General features: G+C 42.1%; 1 pseudogene; it reads left to right on the top strand.

The window, feature by feature from the left end:
• Positions 1–4,350: 4,350 nt before the first annotated feature.
• On the top strand, positions 4,351–5,624 carry LOC143767892 (uncharacterized; annotated as a pseudogene).
• The last annotated feature ends 12,734 nt before the right edge of the window (positions 5,625–18,358 follow it).

The following is an 18,358-nucleotide window of genomic DNA, read 5'->3' as shown; positions in this document are numbered from 1 at the left end:
CAGTAAGACATCATGTAGATTGTGTAACACAAGAAAACGAATAATCTCCTGATGGTCTGGAGTAAGACGCATAGTCACTTGTGTCCAATATTGTGGTTTATTGCTAGCCAAAGGTGTAGAGTCAATACCCTTTAGGGGAATAGAAACTTCCAACGGCTCCAAATCAAACCCACAACGCTTGGCAAAGGACCAATCCATGAGACTCAGAGCGGCGCCAGAATCCACATAAGCATCCACAGTAACAGATGATAAAGTACAAATTAATGTCACGGACAGAAGAAATTTGGACTGCAAGGTACCTGTAGAAAAAGATTTATCAACCTTTTTATCAACCTTATTTATGCGTTTAGAGCATGCTGATATAACATGAGCTGGATCTCCACAGTAGAAGCACAACCCATTTTTGCGCCTGTAATTCTGACGTTCGCCTCTAGACAAAACACGATCGCATTGCATATGCTCTAGTGCCTCTTCAGAGGTCACCGCCAAATGGTGCACAGGTCTTTGCTCAGAAGACACCGCCATATGGTGCACAGGCTTTTGCTCAGAAGATACCGCCAAATGGTGCACAGTTTTTTTCTCAGAGGATACCGCCATATGGTGCACAGATTTGCGCTCCCGTAAACGCCGATCAATCTGGATAGCCAATTTCATGGCATCATTCAGACCTGTAGGCACAGGGAACCCCACCATGACATCCTTCACGGCATCAGAGAGACCTTCTCTGAAATTAGCTGCCAGAGCGCACTCATTCCATTTAGTAAGCACCGACCATTTACGGAATTTCTGACAGTATATCTCGGCTTCATCTTGCCCTTGGGAAAGAGCTATCAAGGCTTTCTCAGCCAGAATCTCTAAATTAGGTTCTTCATAAAGCAACCCCAAAGCCTGAAAAAACGCATCTACATTTAACAACGCAGGATCCCCTGGCGGTAATGCAAATGCCCAACTTTGTGGGTCACCGCGCAACAGAGAAATAACAATTTTAACCTGTTGAGCCTGATCACCAACAGAGTGAGATCTCAGAGACAAAAACAATTTACAATTTTCTCTGAAACTCAAAAACCGTGATCTGTCTCCGGTAAAGTATTCAGGCAGAGGAATCTTAGGTTCAGACATTGGAGCACGTATAACAAAATCTTGTAAATTCTGTACCTTTGTCGCAAGGTTATTCAAACCTGCAACTAAACTCTGCGGATCCATGATTCAAATGGGTGTAACCCAAGCCATTCAGAGGTAAAGAGGAAGGAGAAAAAAAAAAAAAGGCTGAAGACTGCAGTTTAAGCAAGGAATACAAATGAGCAATCAGGATGCACTTTCAAACACAGAAAAAAAAAAAAAACCTTTTCTCCTCCTTCCTGCTTTAGTGCATGGTTTAACACATAGATTTTTGTTGGCCGGTCAAACTGTAATGATCACCCCAATGGCAGGGGGACAAAAACAACAAACGGACTAGCTCTCGGGTGATGGAAACTAAAGTTGACCGTGACCTGAACCTGACACAACACTGGAAGTAGCCAGGGGGTGTACCTACGATGCCCTAGACACCACGCGCCAGCCGGAGATCTAACTACCCCTATAAGAGAAATATACAGGCCTGCCTTACCTCCAGAGATGAACCCCAAAGTAGATAGCAGGCCCCCCACAGATATTGACGGTGAGTTAAGAGGAAATGACATACGTAGGATGAACAGCAGATTTAGCACAGTGAGGTCCGCTTACTAAATAGCAGAAGGACAGGAAAGAGTTACTTCACGGTCAACTTCAAAAACACTACTCAAAAAACACCATCCAGAAATTACTTTAAACTCCAGTGACAACTCATGCCACTGGAGTGGTAATTTCCGCCCACAAGAGCATTCCAGCTCTGAAGAGTCACATTGCAGATAGCTGGACAAAATAGCATAAACTAGAAAACAAAATTCAACTTAGCTGAACTGGAACTTGAGGCAGGAGAATGCAACAGAATGCTACTGATACATTGTTGACCGGCATATGACTAACAGCCAAGCAGCCTTAAATAGGAAACTCCCCTGATGGGTGGCGACAGGTGATCAGGGATAGAGGAAGGCAAAAAGAGGCACTACCATAACTGACCACCGGGGGAGCCCACAAACTGAATTCACAACACCTCCCGCAATGTATCATCAGAGTTCACTTTATGGCACTACAGCCGTGAGAACATTCTCACGCTGTAGTGCCACAAGTGACAGGTGAACTCAGGTGGCCTGTCGGCAGCGGAGTGATACAGTGCGGAGGATTATCTCAGTCATTGTATCACCGGAACCCCTGGAGAGCGGTCACATCTGCTGACATGACAGCTCTCCACGGGAGATCGTCAAGGGACAATCGTTATTAATTGGATTACGGCGGACACAGGGAGAATATTGTTTGTTCATTATTTTAATTTTATTTGCAGATGATCGATGGCTTCCGGGATTAGGTGTATATGGTAAGTATGCACTATATGTGTACTGTATGTGTTTTTTTTTTAACATTCAACACATTAGCCGCATACTGGGACTACTTTCCCATCATTGGCTAATGGTGTCACTGTAGCAGGCATAGCCGGATGGGATTAGTAGTCCCATCGGACGATGCCTGCCTACACACAGACACGCACACACATACAGACCCGCACACAGATCCAGATTCACACAGACACCGGTACACACACATACCCACAGATCCCCGCACACACATACACACAGTCTCCACCCACACACTGCCCACACACTTCCCTCCTCCCGATCTGCAGCATTTCTGGTACCCACATCCGCAGCAAATCCGCATATCATTTTTACATCTGCAGTTTTGCTGCGGATGTGCATGACTCAAAAGAAGTCATTGGGTGCAGAAACGCTGCAGATCCGCAAAAAGAATTAACATGCTATGAAAAAAAATTCTGTGTTTCTGCGCTGATATTTCCGCAGCATGTGCACAACAAATCTCCATTTCCCATAGAGTAACATTGGCTGTGCACTACACTGCGGATTTGATGTGAATCCGTGCGGCCAAAAATGCTGGTGATCTGCATCTAAATCTGCAACGTGTGCATATAGCCTATGACGTCCAGTATAATGTTTGTTTCTTTAGCAGACTGATGGAACTTTACAATATTTAATTGTTGAGAAAAGTCTTTTGTAGTTTTTTTATTTACTTGATTATTTCAACATTTTCAGTGTGCTTTCTTATTATTTTAACTAGGTATTGCTGAAAACAGTAAGGTGCTTGCTGGATGTCACACTCCTACAGAAGACGAAACCGAATATACAGATGACATTGTTTACTTTTATGATGATGACCAAGACAGTGGTCCAAGGAACAGAGAAGCATAGATGCTGGTTTATGTAAAATACAAAGCATCTTGCAAAGTAGTGAATCCATGGAACAGGAGGAGCAATGTCCATGCTTTCCAGTAGGTACACTTACTGGCAATCTCTGTAATATTTCTGCTTGTGCTAAGGAGGAATACTTAAAAAAGAGAATATCATGGAGGCATCTGTATTTGTAAAGAAGGAACAGGATTTGGGTGATGGAGAGCAAATAAGAGACCCTCATTTTCATATTATATGTAAGACTCTACAGGTTGGAGAGGAGGAGGCATCTGATGAAGACATTGAAACTTTTACTATACAAAATGATCACCTCTCTGAATCCATTACTGCTATTCAAATCTCCAAAGACAATGCTATGAAGTCTGATCAAACTGCAACCAACACACAGAGAGAGAGACCTTGTCTGCTCGTTATGTCACAATGAACTTTCATGTCGAGAGGATTTTCTTAAAGGGAACCTGTCACCCCCAAAATCGAAGGTGAGCTAAGCCCACCGGCATCAGGGGCTTATCTACAGCATTCTGTAATGCTGTAGAAAAGCCCCTGATGTTACCTGAAAGATGAGAAAAAGAGGTTAGATTATACTCACCCAGGGGCGGTCCCGCTGCGGTCCGGTCCGATGGGCGTCGCGGTCCAGTGCCTTCCATCTTCTTACGATGACGTCCTCTTCTTGTCTTCACGCTGCGGCTCTGGTCAGAGAGGCCCGGCGCCTGCGCACTGCAGTACTTTGCTCTGCCCTCAACAAAGCAGACAAAGTACGCCTGCACCGGAATCGCAGCGTGAAGACAAGAAGAGGACGTCATCCTATGAAGATGGGAGGCCCCGGACCGGACGGTGACGCCCATCAGATCGGACCGCCCCCCCAGGTGAGTATAATCTAACCTCTTTTTCTCATCTTTCAGGATACATCAGGGGCTTATCTACAGCATTACAGAATGCTGTAGATAAGCCCCTGATGCCGGTGGGCTTAGCTTACCTTCGATTTTGGGGGTAACAGGTTCCCTTTAAACACATGGAAATTCATAGTGATGAAAATGTAACTCATTCAAAGAGTTTACAGACCCCTATTGGTTTAAAAAGCTTTGAGAACCACTCTAAATCCATGAAACTTTTCATATGCTCCTACTGTGGCAAATCTTATAGCCGTATAACTCATTTTAAAGTACATCTTAGGATTCACACAGGAGAGAGACCTTTCTCATGTAATGAGTGTGGAAAATGCTTTATCCAAAAATCTGAATTAACTGCCCATCTCCGAATTTACACAGGAGAGAAACCATTTTCTTGCTCTGTCTGTTGGAAAAGGTTTGGCAGCTGCTCAAATCTTAACTCTCATGAGAGAATCCACACAGGATAGAAACCCTTTGCTTGTCCAGACAGTGGGAAGTGTTATACCGATAGTTCAGGACTTTTACACCCATAAAAGAGTCCACACTCATGAAAAGCCATTTTTGTGTTCTGACTGTGGCAAGGACTTCCCTACTCGATCACATCTCATCACACATCAAAGGTTTCATACAGGAGAAACTCCGTTCCCTTGTTCTGAATGCAAGAAGAGTTTTATTAGCAGCTCTATGTTGTCCACACATCTGAAAACACACTCTCAAGAAAAACATTTTGCATGTACGGAATGTGGGAAAAGTTTTGCTTGCAATGCAAACCTTCTGACACACCAGAGAATTCACATTGGAGAGAAGCCAAATTGCTGCATGGATTGTGGGAAATGTTTTTCTGACCGCTCCTGTTTTTCTGTTCATAAGAGGATACACACTGGTATCCAGCCTAATACTTGTGCATGGTGTGGGAAGTTTTTCCCTAGTCGGTCTCATCTGATACGACATGAAAAAATTCACACGGGGAGAAACCATTCTCTTGCTCAGAATGTGGAAAATGTTTTAATTCCAAAACAGTCTTGGTAGCACATCATAGAATCCACACAGGGGAAAAACTATTTTCCTGTAAAGTGTGTGGAAAATGTTTTAGGGGACGATCAGCTGTTATTGCCCACCAGAGGATGCATACAGGGGAGAAGCCATTTTCATGTTCAGAATGTGAAAAATGTTTTGCAGACCATTCAGGCTTTGTTACACATCGGAAACTTCATATAAGAAACTTCATATAAAAGAACCTGAAGACCTACCTCTTCCGGCAAGCCTACAACCTACAGTAATCACCGATCGACCAAACCACTGCACGACCAGCTCTATCCTTACCTACAGTATCCTCACCCATCCCTTGTAGATTGTGAGCCCTCGCGGGCAGGGTCCTCTCTCCTCCTGTACCAGTTGTGACTTGTATTGTTCAAGATTATTGTACTTGTTTTTATTATGTATACCCCTCCTCACATGTAAAGCGCCATGGAATAAATGGCGCTATAATAATAAATAATAATAATAATAATATAGGCAATAAAGCTTATAAGTGGCCGAAGTGTGGGAAACGTTTGTGTTGAAGCACTATTTAACTCGGCATTTAGCAAAGCATGACGTTTGAGCTCCGCTTTCCTAATGATAGTGATGGCAGCAAACATGATAGCTGGACAAGATTTTTAGTATTTATTGGACCAGATTTCGTAAATAGGTCCATTTGTCCTGCCTTCATATGACCTTCACTAAACAGTATTTCTGGTCACAAACTAATCTAAATGGATAATTTATCAATTCATCTCCTAAATTGCTAAAAAGCTGTCTAAAACAGTAACAAGCTTGCCTTTTCAAAGATCCGTTATTCCCTTACAGCCGCCGTCTGTTCTCACCCAGTTCCACATTTTTACTTGTACCATGCAACAATGCTGCATCTTCTGTCCAGAGTGCCACATGAGACCATGAAGGGGCAGGGGACATGGCAAATATTAAAGGGGATATAAGAAAATCTTAGGCACATGCAAGCTGATAATTTAATGTTTTCTGCAGCTTTTTTTGGCTTTGCTGTGTAGCCTGGGGCAGACTCAGCAGAAGACAGCATTTAAATAGTTTGTATCACATTTTTAAGTTGTCTCCTATGCATTGGATAGGGGATTCCTTACTGAATTTTGAAGAAATAGTGATGTACTCCATTTTCTTGAAACTGTAATAATCTATTGACTTTTCTCTGTCAATCATCTCCTATTTATTTCAGCTCTCATAATGTACACATGTCAATCTGTAGACAGATGGTACATAAAGAAAATGTGTGTCCCCCATATGACTGCTCCGGTGACATTTAAAAAAAAAAAAGAATAGTCTACAAAATTAAAGGAACAAAAAAAAAAATATGTTCCATAGAGTGGAATAAAAAAAAAAATAGGACATTCTCCATCTAAGACATGGTATATGAATATTTAGGTTATGTTATTATTTCAGGCAGCTATGCAGCCATTTAGTGTAACATGGAAAACAACTTTAAAGGGCATCTGTCACCTGTTTTTTGCTACTCTATTTGAGAGCATCATGATGTAAGGACAGAGACTCTGATTCCAGTGATATGTCACTTAGCGGATTGCTTGCTGTTATTTTCATACAATAACTTTTCTCTGCTGCAGATCTAGGCGTGCTCAGTTGAGACCTACACAAATTGTTGGTACCCCTCGTTTAATGACAGAAAAACCCACAATGGTCACAGAAATAACTTGAATATGACAAAAGTAACAATAAATAAAAGATCTATGAAAATGAACAAATGAAAGTCAGACATTGCTTTTCAACCATGCTTCCACAGAATTTAAGAAAAAAATAAAACTCATTAACCCCTTCACCCCCAAGGGTGGTTTGCACGTTAATGACCGGGCCAATTTTTACAATTCTGACCACTGTCCCTTTATGAGGCTATAACTCTGGAACGCTTTGACGGATCTTGGCGATTCTGACATTGTTTTCTCGTGACATATTGTACTTCATGTTAGTGGTAAAATTTATTCGATATAACTTGCATTTATTTGTGAAAAAAATGGAAATTTGGCGAAAATTTTGAAAATTTCGCAATTTTCCAACTTTGAATTTTTATGCCCTTAAATCACAGACATATGTCACGCAAAATACTTAATAAGTAACATTTCCCACATGTCTACTTTACATGAGTACAATTTTGGAAACAAAATTTTTTTTTGTGACGGAGTTATAAGGGTTAAAAGTTGACCAGCAATTTCTCATTTTTACAACACCATTTTTTTTTAGGGACCACATCTCATTTGAAGTCATTTTGAGGGGTCTATATGATAGAAAATACCCAAGTGTGACACCATTCTAAAAACTGCACCCCTCAAGGTGCTCAAAACCACATTCAAGAAGTTTATTAACCCTTCAGGTGTTTCACAGGAATTTTTGGAATGTTTAAATAAAAATGAACATTTAACTTTTTTTCACACAAAATTTATTTCAGCTCCAATTTGTTTTATTTTACCAAGGGTAAAAGGAGAAAATGGACCACCAAAGTTGTTGTACAATTTGTCCTGAGTACGCTGATACCCCATATGTGGGGGTAAACCACTGTTTGGGCGCATGGCAGAGCTCGGAAGGAAAGGAGCGCCATTTGACTTTTCAATGCAAAATTGACTGGAATTGAGATGGGACGCCATGTTGCGTTTGGAGAGCCCCTGATGTGCCTAAACACTGAAACCCCCTACAAGTGACACCATTTTGGAAAGTAGACCCCCTAAGGAACTTATCTTGATGTGTGGTGAGCACTTTGACCCACCAAGTGCTTCACAGAAGTTTATAATGCAGAGCCGTAAAAAAAAAAAATCATATTTTTTCACAAAAATGATCTTTTTGCCCCCAATTTTTTATTTTCCCAAGGGTAAGAGAAGAAATTGGACCCCAAAAAATGTTGTGCAATTTGTCCTGAGTACGCTGATACCCCATATGTGGGTGTAAACCATTGTTTGGGCGCATGGCAGAGCTTGGAAGGGAAGGAGCGCCATTTGACTTTTCAATGCAAAATTGACTGGAATTGAGATGGGACGCCATGTTGCGTTTGGAGAGCCCCTGATGTGCCTAAACATTGAAACCCCCTACAAGTGACACCATTTTGGAAAGTAGACCCCCTAAGGAACTTATCTAGATGTGTGGTGAGCACTTTGACCCACCAAGTGCTTCACAGAAGTTTATAATGCAGAGCCGTAAAAATAAAAAATCATATTTTTTCACAAAAATGATCTTTTCACCCCCAATTTTTTATTTTCCCAAGGGTAAGAGAAGAAATTGGACCCCAAAAAATGTTGTGCAATTTGTCCTGAGTACGCTGATACCCCATATGTGGGTGTAAACCATTGTTTGGGCGCATGGCAGAGCTTGGAAGGGAAGGAGCGCCATTTGACTTTTCAATGCAAAATTGACTGGAATTGAGATGGGACACCATGTTGCGTTTGGAGAGCCCCTGATATGCCTAAACATTGAAACTCCCTACAAGTGACACCATTTTGGAAAGTAGACCCCCTAAGGAACTTATCTAGATGTGTGGTGAGCACTTTGACCCACCAAGTGCTTCACAGAAGTTTATAATGCAGAGCCGTAAAAATAAAAAATCATATTTTTTCACAAAAATGATCTTTTCGCCCCCAATTTTTTATTTTCCCAAGGGTAAGAGAAGAAATTGGACCCCAAAAAATGTTGTGCAATTTGTCCTGAGTACGCTGATACCCCATATGTGGGTGTAAACCATTGTTTGGGCGCATGGCAGAGCTTGGAAGGGAAGGAGCGCCATTTGACTTTTCAATGCAAAATTGACTGGAATTGAGATGGGACGCCATGTTGCGTTTGGAGAGCCCCTGATGTGCCTAAACATTGAAACCCCCCACAAGTGACACCATTTTGGAAAGTAGACCCCCTAAGGAACTTATCTAGATGTGTTTTGAGAGCTTTGAACCCCCAAGTGTTTCACTACAGATTATAACGCAGAGCCGTGAAAATAATTTTTTTTTTTTTCTCAAAAATGATTTTTTAGCCCCCAGCTTTGTATTTTTACAACAGTAACAGAATAAATTGGACCCCAAAATTTGTTTTCCAATTTGTCCTGAGTACGCTGATACCCCATATGTGGGGGGGAACCACTGTTTGGGCGCATGACAGAGCTCGGAATGGAAGGAGCGCCATTTGGAATGCAGACTTAAATGGATTGGTCAGCAGCCGTCACGTTGCATTTGCAGAGCCCCTGATGTACCCAAACAGTACAAACCCCCCACAAGTGACCCCATATTGGAAACTAGACCTCCCAAGGAACTTATCTAGATGTGTTTTGAGAACTTTGAACCCCCAAGTGTTTCACTAAAGTTTATAGCGCAAAGCCGTGAAAATAAAAATTCTTTTTTTTTTCACAAAAATGATTTTTTAGCCCCCAGTTTTGTATTTTCACAAGGGTAACAGGATAAATTAGACCCCAAAAGTTGTTGTCCAATTTGTCCTGAGTACGCTGATACCCCATATGTGGGGGGAACCACTGTTTGGGTGCATGACAGAGCTCGGAAGGGAAGGAGCGCCATTTGGAATGCAGCCTTAAATGGATTGGTCTGCAGGCGTCACGTTGCATTTGCAGAGCCCCTGATGTACCCAAACAGTACAAACCCCCCACAAGTGACCCCATATTGGAAACTAGACCTCCCAAGGAACTTATCTAGATGTGTTTTGAGAACTTTGAACCCCCAAGTGTTTCACTAAAGTTTATAGCGCAAAGCCGTGAAAATAAAAATTCTTTTTTTTTTTCACAAAAATTATTTTTTAGCCCCCAGTTTTGTATTTTCACAAGGGTAACAGGATAAATTAGACCCCAAAAGTTGTTGTCCAATTTGTCCTGAGTACGCTGATACCCCATATGTGGGGGGAACCTCTGTTTGGGTGCATGACAGAGCTCGGAAGGGAAGGAGCGCCATTTGGAATGCAGCCTTAAATGGATTGGTCTGCAGGCGTCACGTTGCATTTGCAGAGCCCCTGATGTACCCAAACAGTACAAACCCCCCACAAGTGACCCCATATTGGAAACTAGACCTCCCAAGGTACTTATCTAGATGTGTTGTGAGAACTTTGAACCCCCAAGTGTTTCACTACAGTTTATAACGCAGAGCCGTGAAAATAAAACATCTTTTTTTTCCCACAAAAATGATTTTTAGCCCCCCAAATTTTTATTTTCCTAAGGATAACAAGAGAACTTGGACCCCCGAAGTTGTTGTTCAATTTGTCCCGAGTACGCTGATAACACATATGTTGGGGTAAACCCCTTTTTGGGCGCACGGGAGAGCTCGGAAGGGAAGGAGCACTGTTTTACTTTTTCAACGCAGAATTGGCTGGAATTGAGATTGGACGCCATGTCGCGCTTGGAGAGCCCCTGATGTGCCTGGACAGTGGAAACTCCCCAATTCTACCTGAAACCCTAACCCAAACACACCCCTAACCCTAATCCCAACGGTAACCCTAACCACACCCCTAGCCCTGACACACCCATAATTCTAATCCCAACCCTAATCCAAACCGTAAATGTAATCCAAACCCTAACTTTAGCCCCAACCATAACTTTAGCCCCAACCCTAACCCTAACTTTACCTCCAACCCTAGCCTTAACCCTACCCCTACCCCTAAACGTGACTGAAATACGTGGCACTTAAATACGTGGCACTGAAATACGTGGCACTGAAATACGTGGCACTGAAATACGTGGCACTGAAATACGTGATACGTGGCACTTAAGTACGTGGCACTGAAACACGTGGCACTGAAATACGTGATACGTGGCACTGAAATACGTGGCACTGAAATACGTGGCACTTAAATATGTGGCACTGAAATACGTGATACGTGGTACTGAAATACGTGATACGTGGCACTGAAATACGTGATACGTGGCACTTAAACACGTGGCACTGAAACACGTGGCACTGAAATACGTGATACGTGGCACTTAAATACGTGGCACTGAAATACGTGGCACTGAAATACGTGATACGTGGCACTGAAATACGTGGCACTGAAATACGTGGCACTGAAATACGTGCAACTGAAATATGTGCAACTGAAATACGTGCAACTGAAATACGTGCAACTGAAATACGTGCAACTGAAATACGTGGTACTTAAATACGTGGCACTAAAATATGTGGCACTGAAATACGTGATACGTGGCACTTAAATACGTGGCACTGAAACACTTGGCACTGAAATACGTGATACGTGGCACTGAAATACGTGGCACTGAAATACGTGGCACTGAAATACGTGGCACTATGACTGTCAGAAAATGTTCATTAAACGGTTAGGGGTGAGGTTAGGGGTAGAGTTAGGGTTAGGGTTTGGATCTCTTTATCACCTTGATGGTGGTGGGTGGCTTTTCAGTGTGTTTTCTGTTTTTTTTCGATAAAAACGCATGCGTTTTTAACGCAAACGCATGCGTTTTTAACGCAAACGCATGTGCTTAAAAACGCAAGAAAATACTGCAGGTTGTATTTCTGAAAATGAACGCATGCAGAAAAAAAACGCATGCGTTTGAAAACGCGACCAAACCCGTACAAAAAAACGCATGCGTTTTCAATGTTAAATATAGGGAAAAAACGCATGCGGTTTTTTGTGCAAAAAACGCTGCAGACAAAAACGCAAGTGTGAAACCAGCGACGCTTTTTATAGCAAAAAAGTTTTTGCGTCTCCACATTTTGAGACCTAGAATTTTTCCACATTTTGGTCTACAGAGTCATGTGAGGTCTTGTTTTTTGCGGGACGAGTTGACGTTTTTATTGGTAACATTTTCGGACACGTGACTGTTTTTGATCACTTTTTATTCCGATTTTTGTGAGGCAGAATGACCAAAAACCTGCTATTCATGAATTTCTTTTGGGAGAGGCGTTTATACCGTTCCGCGTTTGGTAAAATTGATAAAGCAGTTTTATTTGACGGGTCAGTACGATTACATATATTACGATATCTCATTTATATCATTTTTTAATGTTTTGGCGCTTTTATACGATAAAAACTATTTTATAGAAAAAATAATTATTTTGGTATCGCTTTATTCTCAGGACTATAACTTTTTTATTTTTTTGCTGATGATGCTGTGTTGCGGCTTGTTTTTTGCGGGACAAGATGACGTTTTCAGCGGTACCATGGATATTTATATCAATCTTTTTGATCGCGTGTTATTCCACTTTTTGTTCAGCGGTATGGTAATAAAGCGTTGTTTTTTGCCTCGTTTTTTTTTTTTCTTACGGTGTTTACTGAAGGGGTTAACTAGTGGGACAGTTTTATAGGTTGGGTCGTTACGGATGCGGCGATACTAAATATGTGTACTTTTATTGTTTTGTTTTTTTTATTTAGATAAAGAAATGTATTTATGGGAATAATATATATATTTTTTTTTATTATTTATTTAGGAATTTTTTTTTATTTTTTTTACACATGTGGAAAAAATTTTTTTTTACTTTTTTACTTTGTCCCAGGGGGGGACATCACAGATCATTGATCTGGCAGTGTGCACAGCACTCTGCCAGATCTGCGATCTGCTGTGCAGGGCTGCAGGCTTACCAAGTGTCTGCTCTGAGCAGACACTCGTAAGCCACCTCCTTCCCTGCAGGACCCGGATGCCGCGGCCATCTTGGATCCGGGACCTGCAGCCAGGAAGGAGGTAGGAGACCCTCGCAGCAACGCGATCACATCGCGTTGCTCCGGGGGTCTCAGGGAAGCCCGCAGGGAGCCCCCTCCCTGCGCGATGCTTCCCTATACCGCCGGTACACTGCGATCATGTTTGATCGCGGTGTGCCGGGGGTTAATGTGCCGGGGGCGGTCCGTGACCGCTCCTGGCACATAGTGCCGGATGTCAGCTGCGATATGCAGCTGACACCCGGCCGCGATCGGCCGCGCTCCCCCCGTGAGCGCCGCTGATCGGTGATGACGTACTATCCCATCGGTGGTCATACGGGCCCACCCCACCTCGACGGGATAGTACGTCCGATGTCAGGAAGGGGTTAAATAGGCCAGGACAGAAATGAATGTTACCCTTAATATTTTGTTGCACAACCTTTTTAGGCAATCAAATGATTCCTGGAAATGTCAATGAGACTTCTGCACCTCTCGACATGTATTTTGGCCCACTCCTCAAGAGGAAACTGCTCCAGTTGTTTTGTGTTTGAAGGTTACCTTTTCCAGACGGCATGTTTCAGCTCTTTCTAAAGATGCTCAATAGGATTTAGGTCAGGGCTCATAGAAGGCCACTTCAGAATAGTCCAATGTTTTCCTCTTAGCCATTCTTGAGTGTTTTTAGCTGTGTGTTTTGGGTCATTATCCTGTTGCAAGACCCATGACCTGCAACGGAGACCAAGCTTTCTGACACTGGGCAGCACATTTCTCTCTAGAATCCGTTGATAGTCTTGAGATTTCATTGTACCTTGGACAGATTCTATACACCGTGTGCCAGATGCAGCAAAGCAGCCCCAGAACATAACAGAACCTCCTCCATGTTTCACAGTAGGGACAGTGTTCGTTTCTTGATATGCTTCATTTTTCCGTCTGTGAACATAGAGCTGATGTGCCTTGCCAAAACGTTCCATTTTTGTCTCATCTGTTCATAGGACATTCTCCCAGAAGCTTTGTGGCTTGTCAACATGTAGTTTGGCAAATTTCAGTCTGGCTTTTTTATGATTTTTTTCAACAATGGTGTCCTCCTTGGTCGTCTCCCATGAAGTCAACTTTAGCTCATACAACAACAGATGGTGCGATCTGACACTGATGTTCCTTGAACTTGAAGTTCACCTTTAATCTGTTTAGAAGTTTTTCTGAGGTCTTTTGTTACCATTTGTATTATCCGTCTCTTTGATTTGTCATCAATTTTCCTCCTGCGGCCAAGTCCAGGGAGGTTGGCTACAGTCTCATGGATCTTACATTTCTGAATATATGCAACAATGGTTCCAGGAACATCAAGCTGCTTGGAGATGGTGTTATAACTTTTGCCTTTAACATGTTTGTCTATCATTTTCTTTCTAATCTCCTGAGACAACTCTTTCCTACACTTCCTCTGGTCCATGTTGAGTGTGATACACACCATGTCACCAAACAGCACAGTGAGTATCTGTAGCCCTATATACAGGCCCACTCACTGATTCCAAGATCGTAGACACCTGTGATGCTAGTTAGTGGACACACCGCGATTTAACATGTCCCTTTTGTCACATTATTTTCAGGGGTACCATTATTTCTGTCCAGGCCTATTTCATGAGTTTTATTTTTTTTTTTACACTTCTGTGGAAGCATGGTTGAAAAGCAATGTCTGACTTTCATTTGTTCATTTTCATAGATCTTTTATTTATTATTACTTTTGTCAGATTCTAGTTATTTCTGTGACCATTGTGGGCTTTTCTGTCATTAAATGAGGGGTACCAACAATTTTGACCACGTGTGTATGTAACTGCGCCCAGATCTCTAATTGTCAGCTTTCTGTGTACACTGTGCCTACGCAGAAAGCTGCCAATCAATACTGGGTGTGGGGTTATATAGAGCTTATAAATATGGAGGGACTACCTGGCAGCAGGTTTACTAGTACTCTAGTGAAAATCTCCTGCTGATAGAACTGATTTCATAAAAACTACAGCAAGCAGCCCAGTAACTTAAAATGTCTGGACAAATCACAATAACAGTAATTTAGTATCAAATCCATTTTTGCACATACATTACAGATTGTTTTTTTTTTTTCTAACAAGGATTTTAAAACACTTCAAAATCCACAGCAAACACTGCTTTAAAATATTTATTCCATACACTTCCTGTTCATTTTAATTATGAAATCCACACTTTTTCATGGAAGGAGTTTTTCCCGATGGAGAAAAAAAAGAATCCGCACCATACTCGACATTTGATGGCAAAAGGTGTAAAATGTTTTTTTAGAAAAAATGTTTAAAAAACTATATCAAATTTCTATGAAAAACCTCCTCAAAAACCTTGTATGATCTTAAAGGGGATATCCGGGACTTTATACAAAAAATATATCTAAGCACTAACAGGTAGATAATTGCAACTTCCCTGCCTGTTGTGCATGGCGCCGTTCTTCCACGGTTTAGAGCGGTTACAGTACGCTCCTGTCAGAGATTCCGCTGTATCTGCTGATGCGACAGGGCGGGACTTCCGTGGATATTCTGATTGACAGCCAGCTTCCCCAGTTAGGCATCAGGGATCGGCTGTCAATCAGAAAGACCTCAGAAGGCCTGCTCTGTTGACAGTGTGGACTGGAAAAGAATCCTCCGCTCTGTGGATGTCATGTCAGCAGAGGCTTCTGAATCTCCAGCGGGAGGGTATGTAACAACTCTGTGCTGGAGAAAAATGGCATCGGACACAACAGGCAGGTAAGCTGCAATTACCTGCCTTTTAGTGCTTAGATACATTTTTTGTGTTTTGTAAAGTCCCGGATTACCACAAAAATTATTTTTAAGCCCCCAGTTTTGTATTTTCCCAAGGGTAACAGGAGAAATTGGACCCCAAAAGTTGTTGTCCAATTTGTCCCGAGTATGCTGATACCCCAAATGTGGGGGGAAACCACCGTTTGGGCGCATGTGAGAGCTCGGAAGGGAAGGAGCGCTATTTGGAATGCAGACTTAGATGGAATGGTCTGCAGGCATCACATTGCATTTGCAGAGCCCCTAATGTACCTAAATAGTAGAAACCCCCCATAAGTGACCCCCATATTGGAAACTAGACCCCCCAAGGAACTTATCTAGATGTGTTGTGAGAACTTTGAACCCCCAAGTGTTTCACTACAGTTTATAACGCAGAGCCATGAAAATAAAAAATCCTTTTTTTTCCACAAAAATTATTTTTTAGCCCCCAGTTTTGCAGTTTTGTATTTTTCCAAGGGTAACAGTTGAAATTGAACCCCAAAAGTTGTTTTCCAATTTGTCCTGAGTACGCTGATACCCAATATGTGGGGGGGAACCACTGTTTGGGCACATGGCAGAGCTCGGAAGGGAAGGAGCGCCATTTGGAATGCAGACTTAGATGGATTGGTCTGCAGGCGTCACGTTGCATTTTCAGAGCCCCTGATGTAACTAAACAGTAGAAACCCCCCACAAGTGACCCCATATTGGAAACTAGACCGCCCAAGGAACTTATGTAGATGTGTTGTAAGAACTTTGAACCCCCAAGTGTTTCACTACAGTTTATAACGCAGAGCCGTGAAAATAAAAAATCTTTTTTCCCACAAAAATTATTTTTTAGCCCCCAGTTTTGTATTTTCCCAAGGGTAACAGGAGAAATTGGACCCCAAAAGTAGTTGTCCAATGTTTCCTGAGTACGCTGATACCCCATATGTTGGGGTAAACCCCTTGTTTGGGCTCACGGGAGAGCTCAGAAGGGAAGGAGCACTTTTCAACGCAGAATTGGCTGGAATTGAGATCGGACGCCATGTCGCATTTGGAGAGCCCCTGATGTGCCTAAACAGTGGAAACCCCTCAATTATAACTAAAAAACTAATCCAAACACAACCCTAACCCTAATATCAATGGTAACCATAACCATACCCCTAACCCTGACACACCCCTAAACCTAATCCGAACCCTATTCCCAACCGTAGATGTAATCCAAACCCTAACCGTACCTTTAGCCCCAACCCTAACGTTAGCCCCAACCCTAACCCTAACTTTAGCCCCAACCCTAACTGTAGCCCTAACCCTAGCCCCAACCCTAACACTAACCCTAGCCCTAACCCTAGCCCTAACCCTAAGCCTAACCCTGACCCTAACTCTAACCCTAGCCCTAACGGGAAAATGGAAATAAATACATTTTTTTAATTTTTAATTTTTCCCTAACTAAGGGGGTGATGAAGGGGGGTTTGATTTCCTATTTATAGCGGGTTTTCTAGCGGATTTTTATGATTGGCAGCTGTCACACACTAAAAGATGCTTTCTATTGCAAAAAAATATTTTTTGCGTTACCACATTTTGAGAGCTATAATTTTTCCATATTTTGGTCCACAGAGTTGTGTGAGGTCTTGTTTTTTGCGGGACGAGTTGACGTTTTTATTGCTATCATTTTCAGGCACGTGACATTTTTTGATCGCTTTTTATTCCGATTTTTGTGAGGCAGAATGACCAAAAACCAGCTATTCATGAATTTCTTTTGGGGGTGGGGGCGTCTTCGGGTCAGTACGATTACAGTGATACCTCATTTATATCATTTTTTATGTTTTGGCGCTTTTATACGATAAAAACTATTTTATAGAAAAAATAATTGTTTTTACATCCCTTTATTCTGAGGACTATAACTTTTTTATTTTTTCGCTGATGATGCTGTTTGGCGGCTCGTTTTTTGCAGGACAAGATGACTTTTTCAGCGGTACCATGGTTATTTATATCCGTCTTTTTGATCACGTGTTATTCCACTTTTCGTTTGGCGGTATGATAATAAAGCGTTGTTTTTTTCCTCGCTTTTTTTTTTTTTTTTTTACGGTGTTCACTGAAGGGGTTAAATAGTGGGACAGTTTTATAGGTTGGGTCGTTACGGACACAGCGATAATAAATATGTGTACTTTTATTGTTTTTTTTTATTTAGATAAAGGAATGTATTTATTGGAACAATATATATATATTTTTATTTATTTAGGATTTTGTTTTGTTTTTTTACACAATGTAAATATTTTTTTTTTACTTTTTTACTTTGTCCCAGGGTGGGACATCATTATATATAATCAGATCGCTGATCTGACACTTTGCAACGCACTGAGTCAGATCAGCGATCTGACAGGCATTGTAGGAGGCTTGCCGGCGCCTGCTCTGAGCAGGCGCTTGCAAGCCACCTCCCTGCAGGACCCGGAAGTAGCCCCACGGCCATTTTGGAATTTTGTTATTTTTTTTTACACATGTAATTTTTTTACTTTTTACTTTGCTCCAGGGGGGACATAACAGTAAAGTGACAGATAGCTGATCTGACACTTTGCTGTGCACTGTGTCAGATCAGCGATCTGACGTGCACAGCTCCAGGCTTACAGGCACCTGCTCTGAGCAGGCGCTTGTTAGCAGCCACCTCCCTGTAGAACCCGGATGCAGCCCCGCGGCCATTTTGGATCTGGGCCTGCTGCAGGGAGGAAGGTAG

Source organism: Ranitomeya variabilis, chromosome 4 (genome assembly GCF_051348905.1).
Source record: "Ranitomeya variabilis isolate aRanVar5 chromosome 4, aRanVar5.hap1, whole genome shotgun sequence".
NCBI lineage: Eukaryota > Metazoa > Chordata > Amphibia > Anura > Dendrobatidae > Ranitomeya > Ranitomeya variabilis.
This window is presented reverse-complemented; position numbering and strand designations above follow the sequence as displayed.